The following is a 24,259-nucleotide window of genomic DNA, read 5'->3' as shown; positions in this document are numbered from 1 at the left end:
TGGGGGGGAAGACTCCACAACCTCCCTGGGCAACCTGTGCCAGTGCTCTTAGTGTCATAGTAAAAAATGTTTCATGATATTCAGAGGGAACCTCTGGTGTTTCAGTGTGTGCCCACTGCCTGTGGTTCTGTCACTGGGCATCACTGTCTCGTCTCTGTCCCCTTTGCACCCTTCCTTCATGCACATGTAGACATTAATAAGATTCCACCAAGCCTCCTGTTCTTCAGGCTAAAGAGTCTCAGTTCTTCCAACCTTTGCCCACAGGAAAATGATCCAATATGTTGTCCTTATACTGCCTTGTTGGACTATCCATTCTGTCCATGTCTCTCTTGTGGTGAGCAGCTCAGATCTGGACACAGCACTCCAGGTGTGACCTCTCTGGGGCCGAGCAGAGGGGAAGAATCACCTCCCTCCACCTGTTGGCAATGCTTTGCCTGGTGCAGCCCAGGATAACATTAGGTCTCTTGAACAGCTTGGGGAAATGGTTTTGTCTCTGCATAACAGAAAATTTGACAACAAGTGATTCCGTTCCATAAGAAGAAATTCTAGAAAGTCTCTCCAAACAGCAGGCTGTTTTCAGTCATGGATGGTTAACATGGAAGATGAAAATTTGTATAAATGTACAACAATTCTAAATTTGTCTTATTTACCCAACTGCACAAGAAACATGCAATAAATATATGGAAGTTTTGAGAATGTGGTTCCCTTCAAATGTAAACAAGAAACCCCACCATTCAGTTCCATCTTTATCAGAAACAGTTGTTATTATGATATTATGAAGAGATTAGTTTATTGAACAGTCAGGTACACATCTCTGTGCCAAAATCACATGCTGTGGTTTTATCTAGATTTTCCTGGGAGGAAGATATCTTTTCTTTTACTTCTTCCAAGCTGCTATGACCCAGTAGAAATTACTTGCAAAAAAAAAAAAAACTCACTAGAACTGTAAGCATCAGGGAAAAAAAGCCCATGAAAATTAATAAATGAGGCAGTATCATTCAATTGCTAATTTTGATGGTATGCACCTGATTTTACTGCTTTTTGTATTAAAAAAAAATTAAACAATAATCAGTGAAATCACATAAACAAGAAATTATGTACTGTGGGCTCCAATTACAATAGAATATTTACGTTATTTCTTTTAGATTATATATGATATATTTTATATAGTCTGAGAGTTTTAGGAGATCCATTGAATTAATGAATTGATTAATAAACTTGATCCTAGATCTGTGCAGTCAAAAGTATTTGAAAGTAGAAAGCTATAACAGAATTCAAGTACTCTCTCCATATGCAAACATATTCTTGTCAGCAAAACTAGACAAAATAGAAAGAATAATATTTTATTTTATTTATGATTTCCTAATTTTTATTTAAAAGGATGGTGGGACTGTCAACTGACTTAGGAAAATGTTGCAATTGTTTTCACTTTGTCTAAGTAAAGCAATCTGTTTTACTGTTTTTTCTGTCAAAATTTGGTTTTGTTAATTCAATTACAATGTTCCTCTTCTCCTCTGTTTAGGGTCAGAATCCTTTTCTCTTAGTCTTTAGCCACATTTATCTTCCACCAAATGACTGAATATTGTGAATGTTTGGTCATTTCCACTACTCTCTTCCAGTGTTAGTCATACACAGAGCTCTGTAGCTGGCCTTGTCTGCTGGAAAGGAAACAATCTATCTAGCAATCTTTATAACAATCTGTTCTTCGTGTTTATGATGTGAATATTTGCCAGTACATACATTTGAATCTTGTTATCCTTCCATACTCAGGACTGGGCAAGATTGAAGGCAATAGAAAAACATCAGTGTTTCAAGGCAACAATATATAATGTGCTGGAGGAAAAATGTAACAGTTCTCTCCAGAGTTATGATAGCCTTTTAACATTTGATTAAAAAATGAGTTATTGTGATAGTACCAAAATATTTATTTTAAATAGGTTTCACACATGTGTGAAATATATGCTTCTAAAACAGATAAATTCAATTATATTTTTTTATTTTGTTTAGTATAAGGATATTTACTTTTTCATGTAGCATGGAATATTATCCTGTAAATATTGCAAACTAGATTGCTTTAAAGTTATGTTCTAAGAAACTAATCACACTATCTTCTATGTTTATTGGGTGATAAAGCCTAATTGATGTATTAAAGATAAGAAACTTTGAGATCATATCATAGCCTAGACCATGTTGCAGTTTTGATATTTTTTTGTTTAGCCACACATATGCCAGCAAATATATTATCTTTGTATATAGAAAGATATGTAATATATTTAAGCAGTTATCTGTTGGAAATGTGTACTTTGATGTCATTTGAAAATGCACATATTTCTATCATAAGTATCACTTTGAATCAACAGAGATACTGTAGCTACAGCAGACTTTCTGTCTTAGAGTCTGATTGGATGCCCAAAATTGTGTATCTTCTGCACCTGTATATTTGTTTAATTCAGTTATAGAAACCTTCGCTTTCACTCACAGATTCTTTAATAGTAGCAAGAATTTTTTCAGGAACTTCTTGAAAAAACAGTGGAGGAAACATATTAGACTGTTTTGTTTTTATCCTTCTGGGAAAAGGAGCAACCTTGTGGTTTTTTGGATTTTGAATAGTTAAAAGAAAAAGACTCTCATAAGATGTTTGTAGACCCAAAATACACCAGCAGCATCAGTGAATCAGACAGGAACAAAATAAGCTCACCAACTGAGAAAAAGATTGTTACTTGTCAGCAAGGAACTTGTTACTTCATGTCCTACCACACTTGCAACCTTCCTCAAAAAAACCCAGAGACTTTTTCAGCATAATTGAAAGACTTCTAGGTTTGGGTTATTTATTATTGCTACACACTCAGCCTTTCACCCATTGCAGGTAATTTGTGTTTTCCACTGATTTCAGGGATAGTAAGATCAGATGATAAATGCACCCAGTTCCAGTTGCTTAACTTATATCTAGTAGGACCTTCTCATCAGAAAGCCTGTTGAGTCAGTAGAATAAATCTGAAAGTCAATGTTAATGATTCAGTAAGTGTTACTTGACTGAATTCAGCTAGCTTATGGATTTTGTAATTCTGGAAAAACTTCTAATATGACATAGAACTTACACTTTATTTTATATTCACATATGTCAATTTCACACAAAAGCTGAAGCCTGAGTAAGGATACCAAACATATCTTTACTATTTGAGGGAGGACTGAGCAAAGAGCTAGTTATGTTACTATGTGCATGGAATAACTCAGTTACTGCTTAATATTTGAAGTTTGCTATAATTACCATTAAAGCACCTGACTTTTTTTTTTGAGTTGTATGGAGGAGTTGGATCTATAAATAATATCTTTCTGATTTTAAGAGAGACAAATGCCAGCACATACATCGCCCATTTTCTGTTTCCATGAAGTGAGTATTGTATCTGACCTTACACATACAAAATTTTCTGTAAAATTTCCATTGAACTTAGATCCCTGAGAGAAACAAGACATAAGCCCAATTCTGAGCACTTTAGGTAATATAGATAAGTGCATCTAACATACCTGGGTAAGAAAGTAAGAGCACAAAAAACATGTCAGTATTTCAGTAACTCAAATTAGAGAGCCAGTTCAGAAAACTCCAAAATGCATGTCTGAAGTCATTCTAATCAAACTGTGGCAGATTTGATAGGCGAACCCAGATGTTGCATTGCTGCATTTCTGTCACAGCTTACTGAAGGTAGGACTTAAACTCATTGAAACCTTGAAGCTGTTCAAAGGGCTTTTGCCCTTGAACAGCTGCCAAAATGGAATTTTAGGTAATTTTTATGTGCATACAAGTTTTAAACAAACATTGATTTCTGTAATTGGAAAACAGATTGTCTTTCAATGCAAATTATTTTAATTGTTACAGTTTTTGCAAAGATAACTTTATACCTTGTTTCATATTACTATTGCGCCTCTACATTGGTGGCCAGAGCTGGTGCCTGTGAATACTGGTTGCCCTGTACTTCTTTTGCAGACAACTTTATACCTCATTTCATCTTGCTGTCATTTACTCTGCCTCATCGGCTAGGCTGGAACCTGAGAATACTGGTTGAACTGTCAGAATCAGGCAGGCTTTTAAGAAAATGAGTTTTGACATTCCTTTCCTTAAGATGATCCCTTGTTTTTCAATTACTGCTTTCTGACTTGGAGATTTCTTAAGGTAACCCTGAGTTTGTTCCCAGTCTGTCAAGCAGGTGGCAGCAATGCCACGTCGGAGCAACTCCCGGCCCCTTTCCCTGACATCAAGTGTTAATGCAATTGACCAATCAGTGCTAAGATGATGGGAGGTAATTGGGTAATTGTATTTTACTGATCACAAGCAAAGAAAAAGGGAAGGGGGGAGAGAAGAAGGGGAGAGAGGGAGGAAAGAAAGAAGGAAAAAAAAAAAAAAAACAAACCGCAACAGAGGAAGAGGGGAGAGAACGGAAGGGGAGAAGGAGGAGTGTAGCCAGAGCGACCAGCCCTGGGACATTTGCTAATCCTAGGGTGCCACTGAAAGGTGGGGAGTAAGAGAAAGCCAGAGCGACTGAAAAGCGGAGCTACTCCCAGCAACAACAGCAGCTGTCAGGAACTGGATATACACGTACATGCGTCCCTACATGCTCACACGGGCAGAATTCAAGCTGCAGCTCATAGGAGGAGGGAAGCGTTTCGGCTGTGCAAAGGGCTATGCATGTCAGGGATGAAACTAAAAGCTGAAAGAAGCGGCTGCGCTCCTGGGACTGTGTCATCTTGGAAGGGAGGGAGGCAGGAAGGAAGGAAGGAAGAAAAGGGGGAAGATAACTGGCTTGTGGAAGAAGATGGGAGACTAACTCACTGCCGTGCAGAAGGGAAATCCAACTTGTACATCTGAAATACACCAGGCTCAGCTTGGAAATGAGATCAGACCTGCATTGAAACACAGAAAGGGAGGAAAAAGGAGGCAGAGACGGGAGAGCTTTTATCCTTTTTCCTCTCTCTCTTTCTCTCTCTCTCCTCAAAGAAATAGAAGTTTATCTGTCTCAGTGCTTCTGGATTCATAGAGCTGCTGGACAAAAGATGGAGAGGAAGCTAAAATGAAAAGCAAAGTATGCTTCTGAAATTTACAGCTAAAAGGACAAATCACATCTTCTCGGTTTCTTTGTGCCCTATCGGGGGAGTTTTAACGTCTGAAGGATTTTGAAAAGTGGGGGGGGGGGGAAAGGCGAGAGTGGGCATTAAAAATACCCATCCCAAGTGTTTAAAAAATAACGAGGTGATGGATTTATCCTTGACAGCTGGTGGGAGCCTTGAATCTTTCTCTACTCCCTCTCTTCTTCATTTCATTTAATGTGAAATTATGAAAATGCAGAGGAGTTGGAGGGAAGGCAAAAGGATATAACGTGGAGTTTGAAACAAGGAGAGGGTGCTGATGCTGTGGATTGCTGGCTTCTTGCCGAAATCAAAAATCCAATTGCGCACTGGGTTGTGATTGGAAATCTAATCAGATCTTTGGAGAGGGGGGAGAGAGACTAAAACTTTATTGTTTTGACAGACAGGAATAAAAATTTAAATGCAAGAGGAGATTCTTCTCTAAAGGAGTGTGGGGGTATAGAGGAAAATAAGAATGGGAATCCCCACTCTAATGTGGAGACACATGGATTGGATAATTGATAGTGCAGCAAAGAAGGAGCAAAAAGAAAATTGTCTGGCAAGACCTGGATCCTAAGTGTCACAACAAAATTACATTAAAAGAATGCAGATGGAGGATTGCTTAAAAGGAAATACAGTTATTTCTGCTCTCCAGAGAAAAAACAAATAGAGAGCAATGGGGAGCAGTGGAGCCAGAGAGGCAGAAAACCTCAGAAAAAGGAAATTAGGCAAATGATCCACAGTGGAATGAAAAGTTTCAGAAAGGAAAAGGACCATTCATCCTTCTCAAGGATTTTTGTTTTTTTCCTGTTATTTTAAACCACTACTCTTCAGTGGAGGCAACCATCAACATTACTACTACAGAAATTTTAAGCAGAAAAGTTGAAAGCCACCGAGAAAATAAGGACAGAGAAGAAGAAAGCAAATTGCCAGAGGGGAGAGTTCAGCAGTGTTGGGTTGGATTGGCACCTGTATGGACTGAAATTGCTGGGAAATTGCAATTGGATATCCTTTTTTTTTAATTTCCTTTCTTGTTTTTAATTTTGTTTTGGTTGCTGAAATGAAATAGTTTTCTAACCCCTCCCCCACCCTGGTTTTTCATAATCACTCGGATTTCCAGCTGGATAGTCTTTGAGGAAAACAGTGAGTACACTTTTAATTTTATTATTTTTGGAAAAGGAAATATGCCCCATTGCCTTTCTTCTTTCATCCTTATTCCTCTTTTCTCGGTCTTTCCCCCCACCTGAATAAAGAACCTGACTGTATTTTGATAATGGCTGGAAGGGGGCGGTTGGGAAGAGAGAAGGGAAGGAATGAGAATAGAACTGAATTCTCACAGTAGCTCAAATTCCTAAAACTCGAGCCTTGGTGTAGGGTGTTACCGACACCTGCCTGTGTGTCTCTATAGCATTTGTAAACGTTTGCTAGCAAAGAAATCTTTTAAGAAAGCCCTTGCAGTGAGTGGGGGGTGCTGCCTGGTTGCCCAGTCTCTACAAACAGATGCAAGTTGCATGGAATTAGATGCACAGAGGAGGTTTATTTATTTACTAAGTGTTTAAAATAGTTCAAGGCTCTATTTTGAATGCTGGTATCCAGTCTGACATTGCAGATCAATATGGTGTATTTACAGGAACATTTTATAATTAAGCAGGGAGGTGAAGGATGGCTTTTGGCGGGAGTGGGGGGGTGTGGGGCAGGGGCTTTTAATGGATTTTGAGATGCAGCTCCAAGAGAAATTACATATTTTACACCACATTGCTAAGAAAGGACAGTAATACGCAGAGAGAGGATATTCTCCTATTGAAGAGGAGTTTAGGGAACTGCTGTACTGGCCACCCATACCCTCTGGATCTCCTAGGAAATTCTTTGTGATTTTGTGGTGAATCCTTCAGGCTTCCCTTGGACTTTCATTGCAGTTAAAAGAGATTTACTTTGATTGACAAGCAGTGAGAGGATTCTGAGGTGTCAGGAGACTTTCTTTATTATGCTGGTAATGAAAATAATTAAAAAGTGGCTTGTAAATGGTGGGCTTCAGAAATTAGTGATGTTGTGTAGCAGACCAGTAAATATCTCTCCCTTCCTGGAAAAATGTCGTGTGGGAGTGTGGAATAAAGGGAGGATAACGTGATGTTTAAAATAGAGGTCCATGTTTTCCTGTGGGGAAGAGTGTCACTTCCGTCCCCTCTCCTGGCATGACTGCATAGCTTGTGAGTAGGGAGTTTTCTTTCTTTTACTTCCCTTTCTGTCCTCCTCACCTCTGCCCTCTTCAACCTTGGCCTTCACATATTAAGGTTCCAGCTGAAGGTATTAGGCCAAAACTGGTGCAGAATGAGAGGGAGAAACAGCTAATTAAATGAACCATTGAATAGGAAAGGGTTTTTGTTGAGTTCTTTTTGCAGGCAAGGTGCAGAACTAGCTTTGCCACTCATTTTACTTTTCTCTAGCAGCAATATTCTGGAGAAGGGGAGAGCGGTCAGGTAGGAAAGAAGTGTTGGTAGATCCAGATTTTAGCTCTTTTAATTTCTGGCAGTATTTCTCACTTCACAAGCTGCCTGCATGAAACACAAAAAAGGGCTGTAACTTCCCTGGATAAATACATAAACCAATATTAGCCTCTTTGTTTTTTCCCCCTTTCTTCATTCACTTACATCACTACTGTTACTTCATGTAAATGTCCTGAATCTTTTGGTGTAATGGAAATGAGAACTTCTGCCCCTCAAATGTGTCCCATGTGATTCTGTTTGGAGGTCATGCCTCTTAAACATAGGCTATTTGAGAAGGCTTAATCAATTCTGCACCTAAGGAAATCTCTGTGAGTTTTTGTTTGGCCACGCGAACAAATCCGACCCTTTGTGCAGTTGTGTTCAGGAAAAGAAGGAAGCAGGCACAGCAAAAATTGTTCCTTCCAGCTCCAATTGCTCTCATCCGTCTCAATATAGCTAAATTGTTTTAGTGTGAAGTGCTTTAGCCTCCTTTTTTTTTCTCTGGGCCCATGTTTCCTGGTGGGACACTAAATGGGTAATAAGTTTGTCAGCATCTGCAAACAAGTGCAAAACTCTCTCTTGTTTATTCCTTTATGTATCATGATAAGTCTGTGCCCTGTTGTGGGCTACACTTACATCAGTAGTTGCAGCAACAGAAAAGCTAAATTTATGTTAAGCTGCTGCTCAGTAATTACTGGAGGAAAAAGAAGCTGGCTAAGGAAAAGGCATCTCCAACCTTTTCCCTGGATTGCTCTCAAGTGAACACATAAACAGAAAATTTGATACAGCAACTCCAGTTTTTGCCAATAGAAAGCTGTCATAGGTGCCCCATTCATTTTGTACAATAACTAGCAGGAGTATTTTCTTGACATGATAAAGAAGCACTGGGAAAATTTAGTCACCAGTTTGGGCTGAAATAGGCAAACCTTATCAACATTAAAAAGCTAGAGATATGTGTCTGCTTCCAAAGAGGCAACAGTTTCACACTTCAGTGAATCATTCACTTAATACAGTAGCCAAAAGACACATGGAACAGCCCAGAGTTTAACTCCTTCAATATCAAAGTGGGAATGAGTATAGCATTTCTCAGTATTTGTGCTGAGGCTTATCCAGAGCCCAAAGGGCTGATCATAAAATAAATAGCCTAAATATTAATCCAAACATCCAGCCAAGTGGAAGCAACATATCTCCTCAACCAGAGGCAGGAGCTGGCTGTCTCTGCTACTTCCCTCACAGGTGTGTCATTCAGTGGCATATGCTGGTCCTGAGGGCTGTCTCCTCTTCAAACCATGATGATTGATTGCCTCTTCAAACCAGGATGATATTTTTGGTAGTGACCCCAGGAAGCTGGGATTTTAGCACTGTACAGGGAACAATTATGTGTATATTTAGGGACTAAATGCAGGGAGAAAGATAAAGCTGCATTGGAAGGTCCTGCTCTGCTTGGTGTAATTGTTTTCCAGAAGGTCGGAGATCAAACCTCAAACTTGAGGCAAAGTGTAAGTTTTTAATGCAAGGGGGTGGCTACTCTATGTCTTTTCTTATGTCAGGAATGATTTGTACTGATCTAGAATTGAAGCAGGTTCAGTTTGCTGGAGCGGCAAATTGTGTCACAGTATCTCCCAGCCTGATACCACTGACAAGTGAAAAATGAGCTTTTAAATTAGGTGAGACCCAAGGAAAAAATGCGGTAGATGTGAGCCAATACAAGAAATTATGTGGGACTGGAGAAAAACAAAGGGATTCCAGAAGTGTTGCTATGGCTTCCTATCTGTAGGCTTTAAAATTATTTGCCTGTGACCTAAAAAACTGTCTCCTATTTGATGTGAAGATTCTTGCTGTTGCAATATGAGGCAGGAAGATTTTGGATGGGGCTCAAGACAGGATTTTAGCACATTTTGAGAGAGCTTGTTGCTGGTGAAAAATCCCAAGCCAGGCTAGCCAAGTTGCAGCATATTCACTGAAGGAGTTCACTGTGCACTCAGCAGCAGTGTGAGAGAGAGAGAGCCTCCATCTCTGTCTTGCCAGAGTGGCTTTGTGTTGGCTTTGAGATATGCTTTTGTTTTTGATGGCTAGTGAGGAAACGAGGGGAGAAGGAAGGGTGATGGAATTAGTGACATTTCCAGTCTTGGATGAAAATTACTCTGAAGATATTCATGTTGGAACCTGCTAAGTATTTTCTAGAGTAGTGAAGCTGACTGGATTTCGAGTTAGTATTCTCAGGGGCCTTTCATCCCATTACCAGCTGCTCTGTGAAAGTCATAAACAAAAAGCAGCCTCCTTCAGCCCCCACAGGATAACTCAGATGAGAAGAATTTAGAAATAGAAGCAGCCATACTGATCTGGAAGGTGGCCTTGCAGCATGCTTGACTCTAGCAGCTTAGAGAAGGAGCAGCCTTTGGAAAGGATCCTGCCTCTACTTCCTGTCATGGCAGAAGGCATTGGGGATTAGCTTGTGACACTTTAGTGTGGTTCATTTGATGACTTTATTCGCAAAAAAAAAAAAAAAGGACCTGTTATTTAACTGTACTCTCATGGTCATGTTTTTGATCCTAAGGAGTAGAAATGGGGACACAAGAAGGGAGATGATTATGCCAGTGGTGTGTTTTGCTTGCATATTCACAATACATGGAAGTGCAATACAGGGAAGTGAATTAATGCGTAGTTCCTGGCAGGGGGCCTGGCTATTTTGCTATCTGTTAGTGAAAAAGGCAAAAATCAGAAGCTTGTGCATGCACACAATAAAAGAGAATCAGGATTTACATTTGGTATCCAAGGAAGCGAGAGCAGAATCCTGCAGGGCTTTCTGTTCATTGTTTAAATGTTGCCATAGCGATATCTCGGGGCACAAGTTACATGTTTTCCTCTTCTGGAGTTGAGCTTTGCTTCTCTCTCTCTCTCAATCTCCCTCTCTCTCTGTCTTTTTCGATATTTTAAACTACCAGGAATATCTCCACAGCAGAACTTTGCACAGCAATAGGAAAAGGTGTTTGCAAGCTGCATTATCTGATGGCATATATGCCTGTATATCTTCACTGATACTTGCTAACATGTTGGAAACCCAGTTAGAAGAAAATTGTTGGATAGAATTGGAGTGTGAGACTTGTTGTTGTTAGGACATGGAGCATATTACAATATTTTCTGTAGTGGTGATATGTTAATTGGATAGCTGCAGGCAAGCAAAGTGTAGCAGTCGCTGACAATTAGAAACAACAATGAACGTTCCAGGACTGGATCTATTCCTTGGGCATATTAAAATGCATTTCAGGTATATACCATAGCTTGTGTAAATTTAAATACTAACATATATCTTGAAATTCTGTTTTCACTGTGCCAAGACGAGATTTACCTTTGCTGCTTGTGAAAGAGAGAGAGGCAGCATTAGACCAATGAATAAAATCTGCCATAGTTTTGCTGCCAAGCTTGTACTCGTTATGTTGTACTGTGGGGGAGCAATATAACCAGGAACCAGCAGAATTAAAAAGGAAACCAAGCACCCTCAAAACAAGGCAAAATATTCCATCAACTATTTCACTTGCAACTAGATACTCAGAAGTTTCACAGCAAGATAAGTTAAATAAATAATGTTTTCTCTCCAAATGAGCAGCAATTCAGAGCATTCATTAATGCTCTTTGTGTTTGAGGGATCAGTTAGTTAACAACTATGGGATTATGGGATTCATATAATCCTGTGCATTAAAATTGTCCTCAGGAATGTGGATGTGATTTCCTTTCATATTTGTACAGACACTACAGTATGACTGACTTCTAGAAGGCCCAGGAGTTGGTGCTTTTATTTCACCATACATATAAGAGTCATTGCCCAAAGGATCTGACCTGATGCTGAAAAACAGTGGTAGTAAGTTTCAGAAAGTATTAGTTTCCTTCAGATCTGCAGCACATTTTGATTTTGCTTACAAACCTCTCTTCACTTTCATGGCAATAATCTCTTCCCTCCCATGCTGTGTTACATGGGAAATAAAGCCAAGCACACAAGAGCCTGGTTATCCTTGTGGGGGTGCAGCAAGAGTCATAACGGTGCAGGTTTCCTCACACTGCTTATCATCACACCTTAGACGTGATCTTCAGCTGAAGACTATCTTAAGATCTTAAGCAGGCACTAATTCTGTTCATGTGCTTTGAACTTACCCCAGAAACCTTGCAATGGCAAAAAGGTGGCCACCCGTGGCTGGGATGGGAGCTACTCACCTCACTTCTCATGCACTGTGCCCACTCATCAAGTTACTGAAGATCATCAGGTTCCATTGTCTTAATTGGAAATTATGATGGTAAGGAATAGAGGAGGAAATTTTCATCATACTGAATCCTCATCAGCTATAAAGCAACATTTAACTTTCTTGTAAATCTCCAAAAACAGCTATTAGTGGACTGTTCATGTAAGAGAAGAGGGTGACAGTCTCTCCATGAACTGGTATAAGTGAGAATTTTGTCTTGCAGGAATTAATTAAAAGAATTGGTGTTTTTTTATTCACTATTGCTCATTTTTTAGTCATCATTTAGCATTGTAAAGTGTATGAACTAGTTGGCTCTGTAATAGCCCTTCCATGCAACCAGTTTAATTCCTTTTACATTTATTTTCTTTTGTCATTGTGGGAACATAAAGCCAGATTTGCTCCAATTGATCTCAATAAAATATTTAGTAATTACTTCAGCAGGACAGATCTTGCTCTGTAGGTTTTTGGTTTCTTTTTTCTTTATTTCCAGAGCTAAATAATCAAATACGTTTTTATATTTACAGATATAAAAAGATGATCCGAATGTCATGTTGAGTTAATATGCTACAAGTTTCAGAATTTCCAAAGGCTCTATGCTCCTTTGCCATCCCTGCTGACATTCTAGGTGTTAGTGCATCTTTTTTGTCAGTGTGTAATGGAATAATTGATGAATTAATCTCACTGCAACAGCAAAACCTGATCTTATATTAACAAAAGCAGCTGTTTTTAAAGTTAGATATTTTAGGTCTGAATTCTCAGCCTTAAGATGGTGTAATCTCTGTGTATTGATTACACATGTCAATAACTGAATATTGTGACATGTTAGAATCATTTTAGCAAAAATGCTATAGTTTTTATTTTAAAAGAGGCTAGAAGAGGTTTTACAGGGACAGAAGGAAGTGGGTTAGGGAATCATGCTTTTCTCTCCCTCAATACATGCAAGTTTCAAATGAAATGTGCACAAATATATTCAGTTCCATGAGCTTCTTTGCCAAAGGGCATATATGCTGTGTTAAGGATTCTTTGCTTAGCTGTTTGGTTCTACAAGGATTTTCTTTGCCCCTACTCAGTTTGTGAGCCCTTATTGGACAGGCAGCTTCTTCTACAAGTGATTATATATTATTTTTCTGGAGGAAAGCTTTTATATTTGCTACATTCGTTAGAGAACTGAGGTTCATTTTTGTTAAGGTTGTTGATGACACAGCTACCAGAGGGGAAGGATGGTGACCCCATTAGCCTTTCAGGTTGCTCATATGCAGTGCACAGTCTACTACTTCAATAAGAGTTTTATTGCATTTAACGCCCGTGTGAATTTTGACTGTATATGGTGCAGGGAATTAAAACCATAATGGATTTCTCCTTTGAACCAGAAAGAGGTCAGGAAACCTCACCTTCAGTGAATGTTCATGTTGATATCCCTCTTTCTGTAATGTGCATTTTCCTGAGTGGTCTGGCCCTGAAGATTGAGTTACATACATTAAGTGAAGGCCTGGAGGTATCTGTTAAAGACTACTGAATCAAACCATAGTGGAGGATGGCTCAGTCCTTAGGTAACTTTCCATAACCTGTGGAAAAAATAATGGCATTTTTTAATGGGAAATTTCAGGTTTGAGGATATGTATGAAAATGTCATGCAGCAGTAGTAGAATGTCATTAAGAATTGCAAAGAAGTATGTTAATAAATACCAATCACAAAGGGTATTGCATCTAATTTAAAATGTCACCCAGATAAGACTTTTTTTTGTGTCTGTGGCAAAGAAAGGTAAAGTTGATGATTACCTATGGCCAAATCAAAGATAAAAAGCAGTCAATGATGCTGCTTCAGAAATCCCTGTCCTCTAAACTTGAGAAAAATTATGAGAAAAATTGATTGGAAAGGACATATAAACAGAAGGCTATGAATATAAACTGGTCAGTTTCTAGGAATATATTTTTTTGCCATGAAAAAACCCAATTTATAAAAGAGTTTATATTTGACTTTGAGTCTGTCTTTGATACAAGGGAAAAGGACAAAAAAATTAATATTTACACCAATAATTATATCAAAACAGACTAGTACATAGTAGGGAAGAAAAAGGAAATAATATAACAATTTCTATTAAAAAATTAAGTATAAAAGGAGTACAATTGATGTCATAGGAGAGCAGTGTTCTGATTGCGCGGAAGTCTTAGAATACACCAGAAATAAGGGAGTATTGCTGTTCTTTTGTTGTTTTTATTGTCCACATTCTGTGATGAGCTATTGGCCGTAATCATGCATCGCTGTCAGAATAATTCAACTAATATTTCCATTCTGTATCTGGAAAAAATATTATTAAATTTTTTTGTTATGAAAAGAGAAAGCAAGTGAAAGGATTTTGGGGAATATTTATTAGGGGACAAATATTCTTAGCAATGTTTTACTTTTTGAAAAAGTTGTCTACAGTTTATGTCTAGAAAACATTCTAACGCTACAGGTGAAACTTATATAGATTTGGTAACCATTGACCATTTCCCCTGACAAATTTTAAGCAAAGTAATTGAAAAAACAATATAGGATTCAACCAGTAGAAACTTAAGGCAGGGAAAAGTTTAATGTCAATAGTATGGTATTATTGGAATTATTTTCTATTAAGCAAACAATTTGACCCTTTTATACTGCCTGGCTGTAGATAGAAGTTACCATGGAAATAAAGTACACTCAAACTTTAAAAAAACATGGGATATTCAAGTAGCTTAGAAGCACTTGTAAGATGTTTAAGAGTAAGTATTATGAGGAAATATTTTTAATGGATTATATGGATATTGTAACTGTTTTTACAATAATAATACCAATGTTCTAGCAAAATCATTGACAGAAAATTACACTTAATATAAGAGTAGAGCCCACAGTTAGCAAAATGACCTTGATAAGAGTGTCTATTAGGATGGGTATGTGAGGGCAAACTGAGTGAATAAGATTAACTGAGCTGAGAGGACATTTCCCAAAACTGACTGCTAAAGAGGAGAATTGGAAAAAAAACCAAAACAAACAGAAACAAGCCCTTAAACTAAGAAAAAAGCACAAACATCGGTCCAATAATAAAAAAAAAATAATAGAAGCCCCATGAAACAAAGTTTGAATAAGAGTCTGAAAGAATCATGAAGTTTTTAAAGCATAAACAGCTGGAAAAGTTAGAGAAACAGAGCAAAACCACTTCTGTGATGTTGCCAGACATTGACCCCTCCCTTTGCAGCCTTCAGTTTGGTCTGACCAAGCTGTGCTGGACACCGTGAGGAGCCAACATCAATCTGGTGGTGTGACTGCACAGGGTGACCTACACCTTGTAAGAGCATGCATGAGCTGAGAGTGCTTTCTTCCCAGCCTATCCACTGGCAGATAGCATGGGAACACCCCAAATTGGAAACCCATGTCTCGAGGTGCAGAGTGAGCAAGCAGGGGAGCCTGTGCTCCCAGGAGTGTGGGTGTGCTCATAACCAGCACGGCCCATGAGGATATCTGAGTGATGTTGCTTTAGAGGTTTAATTATATGAAGTTTTTAAAAGTTTTTAGGTATTTTTTGCCATTTTTAAAGTGTCTAGTATGGTGGGGTTTTTGTTGTATTGTTGATTCTGAGGTGGCAGAGAGTGCCTGTTAATTAAATGTCTTTGGCCATAGTGATGTGATTTCAATCACATGGATTGAGAAGTTTTCCCTTGAGACCAAGTGAGGCAGCATGATAAATAAGACAGGCATACTGAGTAATATTGGATGCTAAATGTGACATATAAGAAGGACAAATTCTGAACAAGGGACACTCTGTAAAACCAACTCTGAAGAGAATTTGATATTGCAACAGGCAAGAATTTCCACATGAGCTCCCACTGTGCTAGTGTTAAAAAATATTATGACATTCCAGAGAAACTGAATAGTGATTTTACCAATGTCTGTAGGAAAACTGGAATGCTGTTTGCATATGAATTTGTCCACACTTTAAAAATTTTGTTGAAAAGAATAGAGCCAGAAAAATATTAAGTGCTGAATAAAAAGGAAAAGTTTAGTACTTTAACATCGATCTATTCATTAAGAAGCTCAAGGACTGATGTGATTATTTTAAGAGGAAAAAAAAATAGATGTTTAAATGTTTTGTAATATACCAAATAAAATTCTAAGAAGAAGTAAGAGATTCTGCTGAGGTCTCATAAATTCATGCTAGAAATTAAGGATATAATTTTATGTTGAAAATAATTTACCATTTTAAAAATTCGAAGAGAAGTATTTTCTCTATCTCTTGGGGTCCTTGTCTTTGTGGAAGACTGTTGTAGTGAAGTGTGCCTTATTGTGTTTTGTATATTTTGACAATTTGGAAAGGCAGAGTAGATGATTCTGAGGTTCCTGTACTTGCAGGTAGAAGGAATGTAGCCTGAACACCTATAACCAGGCTTCCAATCCTGTCATCAACATATATATGTAGCTATGAGCAAAATACCCCAAAGGGTGTCACTCGGCTGTCCATCATTCCCTCTCTGCTGAGATTGTTATCAAAACACCAAAGAAGTTTTTGGGTCATCTGCTACTTGATGACAGTACTCTGACTCAGTGCCTTAGACTTCTGCTTGGTTGGAAAACTGTCCTTTGAAATCTGTGAATTTGTCAAATCTGAAATGCTCTATAAAGATGAATTTTGAGAGTTTTGCTGTGGGTGAACCAATACCTGAACAAATAACGTGTGTATTTAGATGGTCCCTCGGTACCTGATCCACAAACTTATTTATGTGACCAAGCTTCTACCTCCAGAGTTCTCTCCCCAGTGTAGATGTTTGCAAGCTTTAGGTGTTGTACTTCTGAAACACTGTCTTTTCAGCAACCTGGGCCTGCAACTGCAGAAGTCTATTTCTTTAAGCTGACCCAGGGGTTCAACATCTAAATGAAAACCAACCAAAATTATTGTCTCTGAGCTTGTGTCCATTTTATGCTTCTGATATGAATCTGGATATGAATTTCTGCAGTAGTTGGTCAGGTGGTACCTATTTTGCAATAGATGACAGTCTTCTTTCCAGGTCTGAAATAGGCTAAATATAGAGGTGTCAAAGATGGTACATCCGACATGTTCTTTGCTTACAGAACACTAAAGATTGCTTTGAACACATTCTTTCCTTGTTGTCAATGGCTCCTAAGAATTTCAGATTAGAAATGTGCATTTCTATCCTCATGAAATAACTTCATTGGTGGGCTTGATTTTACTTTTTTATTTCTTTTGCTAATTCCTGTCTTAGGTTTGGGAAGACAGAGGGGAAGAAAAGATTAAGTGAACTTTCCTCTGCATCTCTGCAGGTAGTAGCTTTTGGTAGTATAGGTTGAAATTAAATGCAGTCTCAATGGACTATCTTTTCATATTTCTAGTTACTGTTCACCTTCCTTGGACACTGATTGCGCTAAATATTTCTGAAAAAAATTGCTGATGGAAATAAAAAATAAATATACATCTTTCATACTTACTGATGAGGTAGATGTTCACTTTCTCTGTTTAGAATTCTGTAGTCCAAGTCAATTTTTTCATATAAATTGGGTTTCTTCCATTCATGAGCCTTCCCGGAGTAGTGTGCCATTTCACTGTTACAGCTGAGTGGTTAGCCCAAAAGGTTCTGGAATGCTGCTCTGAAGTAGCAAAGGGCATTCCTAATGTTAGAAATCTCTGGGTGAGGTTAGAGACAGTTATACTTCTTCCAGTAAATTTCCCTACTACTGAAATCCTGTTTGGGATGGTCCTTTTCTCTTACTTCCCTCCCAGTCCCTTCTGCAAGTTCTCTCGTCAGAAGCTGGTGTGACTACTTTTCAAACCATTGACCTAGCTTGGGACAAGGCACATGTTTACAGAGACCAACACAGACTTGGTTTACTTAACTAGGAAATCTAACTGTGATAGGGCTGTTCCTTAATCTTTGACTAGGGGCCCTTATGAACTTTATCTGTCAATAGATCTTCTCTCTCCTCGGTGGCAGCAGAATTCCAAAGCTCTTTCTCTCACACTGTGTTTCCAAAGAGTACTGTGCTGCCAGAGGTCTCTGGAAGACTAGAACTATCAGTGAATGATCATGGCACTGGGGAGAGGTATGTGAGGAGATTGGAAGAAAGTGCGCTGTTGCCTGATTCTGAGGATTTCTGTGGCTTATTTTAATGAAAAGTTAAAAACTTCTAGGATACAACACTGTTCTTGTCAGCTTTTTCATGCAGATGGAGCTACGGACTAAAATGAAGCCTCAGTGAAACTAAAACAGATTCTATATTGAGGCAGAAATGTACTAGAGGAGCTGTCAGTTTAATTTCACTGGCATGAGCTGGGCTTCTTCCACTGCTAAAGCTATATATTTCTATAAGTGTATGTATGTGTATTTAAGTGGATAGATTGTTCCTGAAAGTTTTGTAGTGTATTTGGCCTTATGATATATTAAAGTGATATTTTTTTTTGTTTGTTTTGGTAGGAGTGGGACATAAATCTCCACACATTAGTCATCTAGATTTTTGATGATTTATGATACTAACTACATGACAGTTGGGTAAAAAAGGAACCGCTTTCAGAAAGGTTTAAGAATAAATTTTTTGCAAAACAAGTAATGAAACTATCACCCATCTCCCAAAAGCAAGAAAACATATCAGATCTTGTTTGACATCTTTCTTCCCTCTATAATTTCAAATTGTGGGTTTTGAAAGAAAAATGCAATTAGGACATACATTTAAATATAGTAGAATGGTCAGTCTTGTGCACTGTAGTGGGCAGCTCTAGAGATTTCTTAACTCTGACCTTTCTGTGGCTTCTTACTCATTGTTTGGAACAAACCACACAGACTCTATGTGCTCCTTTTTACTTCTTTGTAACTTACCAGAAATTGCATTCTCATATTGCAGGACAGATCCTGTGCATGCACAATGTATGCAGCCAGCACTCTCTATTTTTAAGAGTTCAGATATCAAAACAAATTTAGTGTAATTTAAGAAGTGGGAGTGGGATTTAAGGACAGATTTTGTGAACACAAGATTTAAGTTTCATTAAAGGTACTTGAATAAAAGGCATTTTGTAAGCACAGTTTTTATTGCAATCTGTGTCACCATACACAAAACAGTGAAACAGTGTCTCAGTGCAGAGTAAGTGATGAAAACAAAAAATTATATACATCTTTTAAATATTCCTTTTATTAAATAATTCTGAAAACATGGGTCAATTTTTTTCTTGTCTTTGCATGGCTAAGAAGGGTTTTTCCTGATCTGCCAATGTCAATTTCCTACCCCTATTTTACATTCAGACTCTTAGAGATTTTTCCTATTAACTTACTTTATTCTGGGCATATATTGAATTGCACAAAAAAAAAACAAAACGAAAATTTCCTTCCTTAAAATTAAGCAAGATTATAAGCCTACAAAAATCCTTACTTTTAAGAGTTCATAATTGCAAACATATGCTTATTTAAATATTGTTTTAATATTCCAGCTCTAAACAAGTAGATAAGGAGCATTCAAGCAAAACTTTATCAGGCTTTCTACATATTTTACACCAAAATTCTTATTAATTTATTTTCAGTTCATATAATATAATGGTTGAAAAGCACAAATTTTCTTTTTCGAGGACTGTGAAATTTTATATACTCTATTGTCAACGTTCAGAAACATTAGGAATATAAAGATCTTTTTGTCATAATTCATAACATTGTGTGCTTCCATTTGAAATGATGTGCCACCTTGTTATGCATTTAGTAGATGAACCACTTCCTACAGATGGAGGACTGGTTTCTATAGCACCCCACAGATATAGAGATGTCCCTTTTTTACCTCCAACCCAGGACATATCTCCTTTCAATCTCCTCTCTAGTTCTGCAGGCACTCATCCTCTCCCTTCTGTGCAAACAAGCAGATGGAGAGTATATGGACTTGAAATGTGACTCAGAGGTCAAGAGATTTAGAGTCTCAAGAGGAAAGTGAAATTCACAGCTAAGGACAATTTACTGTGACCAACCTACCCCCAGGAAACTCCCAGCACAGCCAAAGGGCTTGGTGATGTCTCGATTTCTCACATTGTCAGTTGCCATGAGTTTGCACAGGAAGGCATGTCTGCTACTGAATCAGAAATACTGTGATGAATAAAAACTGTTTATTTGAGAAAAGGTTTTAAGATAAGACGTTTGTCTGAATGTAATGTTTCCAGTGTACTGTGCTTTTACATAAATCACTGTTTATAAATTACAAATTCAGTACAATAACATTTTGTCAGACTTAGGGAAAGGGAATAAATGTAGTATTAGGTTCCTTCTTTTTTTTTCACTTTTTTTTTTTTTAATTTATGACTGTGGAGGTAACAATACAATTAAAACACTGAAATGGATATCACCTGCTTACTTGCCTCTGCTTGGCACATAAAGGATCTTTTATGAATTGAGTTTAATGTAGAATCTTCGTCTTTTGGTGTGGTACTTTGAGTAGCTTTGGTGAATTGCTTAATTGTGTATTGATTTCATAATTATTCTGGATTTTATTCTTTCCCCCCCTTCCCCCACCCTCCTAATTTCATCCTTTTTTAAAAGTTCTTGGAAAATTTACATGAATTCAGAGACTCTTATCAAAGTTTTGTGCATTGCATAAATTCCACATTGCCAGAATGATCAGGATAGAAGTTACACAGAGGTACCTCAATAGTTAACTAACCAGATAAAGGAGAAATTGTCCACATGGTCAGAATTCAGTTCTCACATTGGAGGCAGAAGATAGTTATGGCAAATCTTGCAACAGGCTACTCCCACAGGGTCATATTTTATTAAACTGAGAAACTTGGATGAGTCAGAGCCATGACTGTCTAGGAATTTAAAGAAAATAATTGACACTTTTGTCTCCCAAACATACTGTATTTTTCTTTATTTTTGTGGTGGGTGTTAGGTTAAGAGATGTCTGCATAAGCTTCTGTTGATGAAGAGAACATGATGGTACTTTTTTTTGCATTTTGCTTTGGTTTGCATTCCACAAAAGAGATCTGCTTCATACATGACTTTTCTATAAATTAGACTCCTCTCCTTTACTATTCATCAAAAAAATCCTGACAATGTTCCTCTATTTTTTAAATCCATCTGATTTGCCTGTTCTGTAATAGCAGAGTTGTTCTGCTATTATGGGAATAGTGTATGTGCAACAGTGGACTCAAAGTAGAAAGCTAAAGGACCACTTCAAATTTTAGCATGGCAAATTTCCCTCCACCCTCTGAGTTCATAAATGAAAATAATTGGGCTACAATGCCAAGAAATTAGTATCCTAACACAACTCCACAATGCTGTGAAAACATAGCATTGCATAACTATGATTCCACTGAATGGTATCATTATGACTAAAATTATCTAACGTTGTGTTGCCTTTTTGTTCAAATCTGGCAAGAATCAGACTATCTCACCACGGTACACAATACGTTTTCTAAATATGGGTGAAAAACTAGAACATTCTTCGGAACAAGTATTGCCTAAATCCAACAGAAGCAAATGGAAAATTCTGGCCTTATTTGGTGATACTTTCTTGCATTGAAATGTGATCAGCACATCAGTCATCTTTAGAAGGAAGTAAATGCCTGTTACCAGATGGAAAATAAATTAAACTGAGCATTTATCATTCTTCAGGCAGTAAGTGCAAAAGCAGAAATATTTTTAAAATACTAATCTGCAATATTTTAAAATATCTGAAATTTTTAAAAAATCCTGTTTTTTAAAATGTAAATTAATTTTAAAGATCATTGTATTTTGGCTCAAGCCAGCTGTAGACTTACCCAATCAGTGTGCATAGGTATTCCTAGCTTCATTCTTCTTGAATAAATGTGAATGAGATTTGAGTAAATGAGAGACAGTTGTTATGCACCATGACTAAAAAGCAAGAAGTGATGGTCTGGGGCGAATTCTCTTCGAACAACAAGCATACACAACATTAATGCCTTGGGACAAAGAATCCTCAATTTAGATTTTACGGACTTTGTGTTTCTAGTTTCTTTATCACCACTATTCCAGAAGGCATGGGAATTAGCTACCACCATTATCTGTGCTAGCAGAGGGTATAAACTGAAGCCCTGAATCTTCAGTTCATTAGGTAAGTCAACTAAACCTATATCTGAGCACTTTACATACATAGTTTGTGTCAAAGAATCTCAAAAGCTGCAGTTCTCATGGATTTCAGCTCCTATGATACCATTAAAAATTGTTGACTTCTAACATAAAATAAATCATGTATTTAATCAGAACTGTCTTTCAAATAAAAAAGAGTTAGTGTAGATTGGTTTTATGTTTATCTTTTCAAAGCTTATGTTGTTAGATTATGTCAGTGTGCTTGAATAGACTGGAAGATGTATGGTCAAAGTCCGATGGTACAGGCTATACAAACATTAAATAGAATTCATAAACGTAATTTAGCTTAGCTCTGCAATTGCATTTATTGCTAGATCCAATCTCTATGCATATACAGCACAGGTGCCCTAAGTCCAGTCCTGCAGTATGTATATCAAAGTGGCATGTACAGCATTTCCATGGTGTGCTTTATCTTTCTTCCCTACCTGATTCTTTTATAAAATCTCTTTTCTGTTTGCTAAGATGGAAGTATTCCAGAGAACATACATAGTGACCAACTTGCTGTGATAGTAACTCTCTGTGTTGCACTGAGGAAAATATAACACCATTTAATATCAAATGTGCAATCAAGGAACAGCTGGGTTCCTTTTGCAGTGTCCCAGAGCTGGCCAAGAAAATTAAATAAAAAGTCATTGAGTAATTATTCTCATTGTTGGTATTGATGCATTAGATCCTATCTAAGTCCAAATAGAGTGCCCCAGTCATTAAAAGAACCATTTCCCCCTTTCATCCCTCCTTCATCCAAAGGCATTTAATGCAGTGCTAATTCCTAAAAGAAATTGTAATTTCCTATATTTTTCCCATGCTTCTACCACTGTTCTGTGTTGTTGTACAGGTAAAATGGACTTAAGGAATACCAGAGTGATCAAGATACAGTAACCCAGAGATGTTAGCATTAAATTGAGTCCTTTTCCTAAAAAACAATAATTTTATACTTGCTTTTGTGTAGGGCAGAGTAAGTGCAGCAAAATTTAGCAGCTGTTACATGTAAAATATTATAGAGCATTATTTGGCTAGAAACATATTAATAACAAATGGAGGAACAAAAACACCCAACACTTGAAATAATGCTAACAAATATAAAAGCAAAGAAGGGTATTAAAAAGTATAATTAGTTCATGACCATAAGACTCACACCTATCTGAGTTCTTCAACTCCTTCAGTAGGGAAAGGAATATCCGAGAAGAATCTCAGGAAGGGAATTGTGGTTTAGTTACAGTTAAAAATCAGACAATGCCTTGATCCATAAAGAAAACAATTTATTGCAATCTGTTCATTTTATTGCCTTCTTTACATAAGCCTTTTTCACAGCTTTCCCCTGTGTCAGCAAAGCAGTGTTAAGGCTCTCCCTTCTACTTCTTCTATCATCTTTTCAGAAAAGGAAGTTTTTGTAGACTGTGATCTGGGTACAACCTGCAGGAATCGGGGTGCTTTGTTGGAACAGGACTAGATCTCTCTGCTGTGCAGGACTGAGCCATTGAAGAGAAATGCAAGTTGCTATAATAAGCCAAGTGCAAAATAGGATTACAAAGTCATTAGAGGCTGGAGTTGTTCAGCACCTTTTAGACTCTTGGGAAACTAATGAAAGTGGGCTTAGAACTAAGCATTCTGTTCTTTCAAAATAGTGGTTATTAATTGTAAAAATTTAATTATTTGGCATAATATTGGATTATAATGCATATAAAATTGAATTTATGATACCTATAAAAGTATTTCCATTATGTAAAAAATATTAAACAGTGGTTGGTGTTTTTCCCCTATGTCTGTTTCTGCAAGTTGGACATTTAGATAACAAAAAAGTTTTTTATTCTACTTTTTTTCTAAGATTTATGTACCTTTTTTCAAACCTGAGTGCCTAAATCCTTCAAACTACATAAAATTGTTAAACTTCTACTTAATTCTTGCATATTTTAAGTTTTTAATTAATTTTATGGTTTATTTATGAGAAAATATTTGTGAATATGTCTATGCAAGTGTTGCTACTTTTATAATTAAATAAAACCAGGAAATTATTGCATGGAAAGGACTATTGGAAATCACCATGACCACCTGCCCTCCCAAAGTACTCAGAGGAAATGCTTGTGCTCAGCCTGGCATGCAGTGGGACCTCCCAGTCGGAGTTTCCCTTGAACAGTCAGTGTGCTCTGAGCTCTGCTGGCTGCAGACATTTGCACTCCTTGAACTTTCAGACATTTCTGTTGACTCAGGCCTTAAGTTTTTTCAAAATCTCCTTTTTTTCAGGAAATAGCTATCTAATGGCATTTGCAAATATGGATCTGGGCTTAGATTGCTTTTTTCTAGATTCAAGAAATTGGGGCTGAC

The 24,259-nt window shown here is 37.4% G+C and overlaps 1 protein-coding gene across 6 annotated transcripts in view; it reads left to right on the top strand.

Moving 5' to 3' along the window:
• LRRC4C (leucine rich repeat containing 4C) overlaps positions 1-24,259 on the top strand; it is a 483,508-nt gene that overhangs the window by 388,563 nt on the left and 70,686 nt on the right. For 2 of the 6 annotated variants that reach the window (XM_066551193.1, XM_066551189.1), the window contains exon 1: positions 4,351-6,261. The exons of the other annotated variants lie outside the window; for them this stretch is intronic. The gene's annotated coding sequence lies outside the window, so the exon portion shown is untranslated. Of the gene's footprint in view, positions 1-4,350; positions 6,262-24,259 lie in introns of those variants that run through there. 6 annotated transcript variants of the gene reach the window in all.

Source organism: Molothrus aeneus, chromosome 6 (assembly GCF_037042795.1).
Source record: "Molothrus aeneus isolate 106 chromosome 6, BPBGC_Maene_1.0, whole genome shotgun sequence".
NCBI classification, from domain to species: Eukaryota; Metazoa; Chordata; class Aves; order Passeriformes; family Icteridae; genus Molothrus; species Molothrus aeneus.
This window is presented reverse-complemented; position numbering and strand designations above follow the sequence as displayed.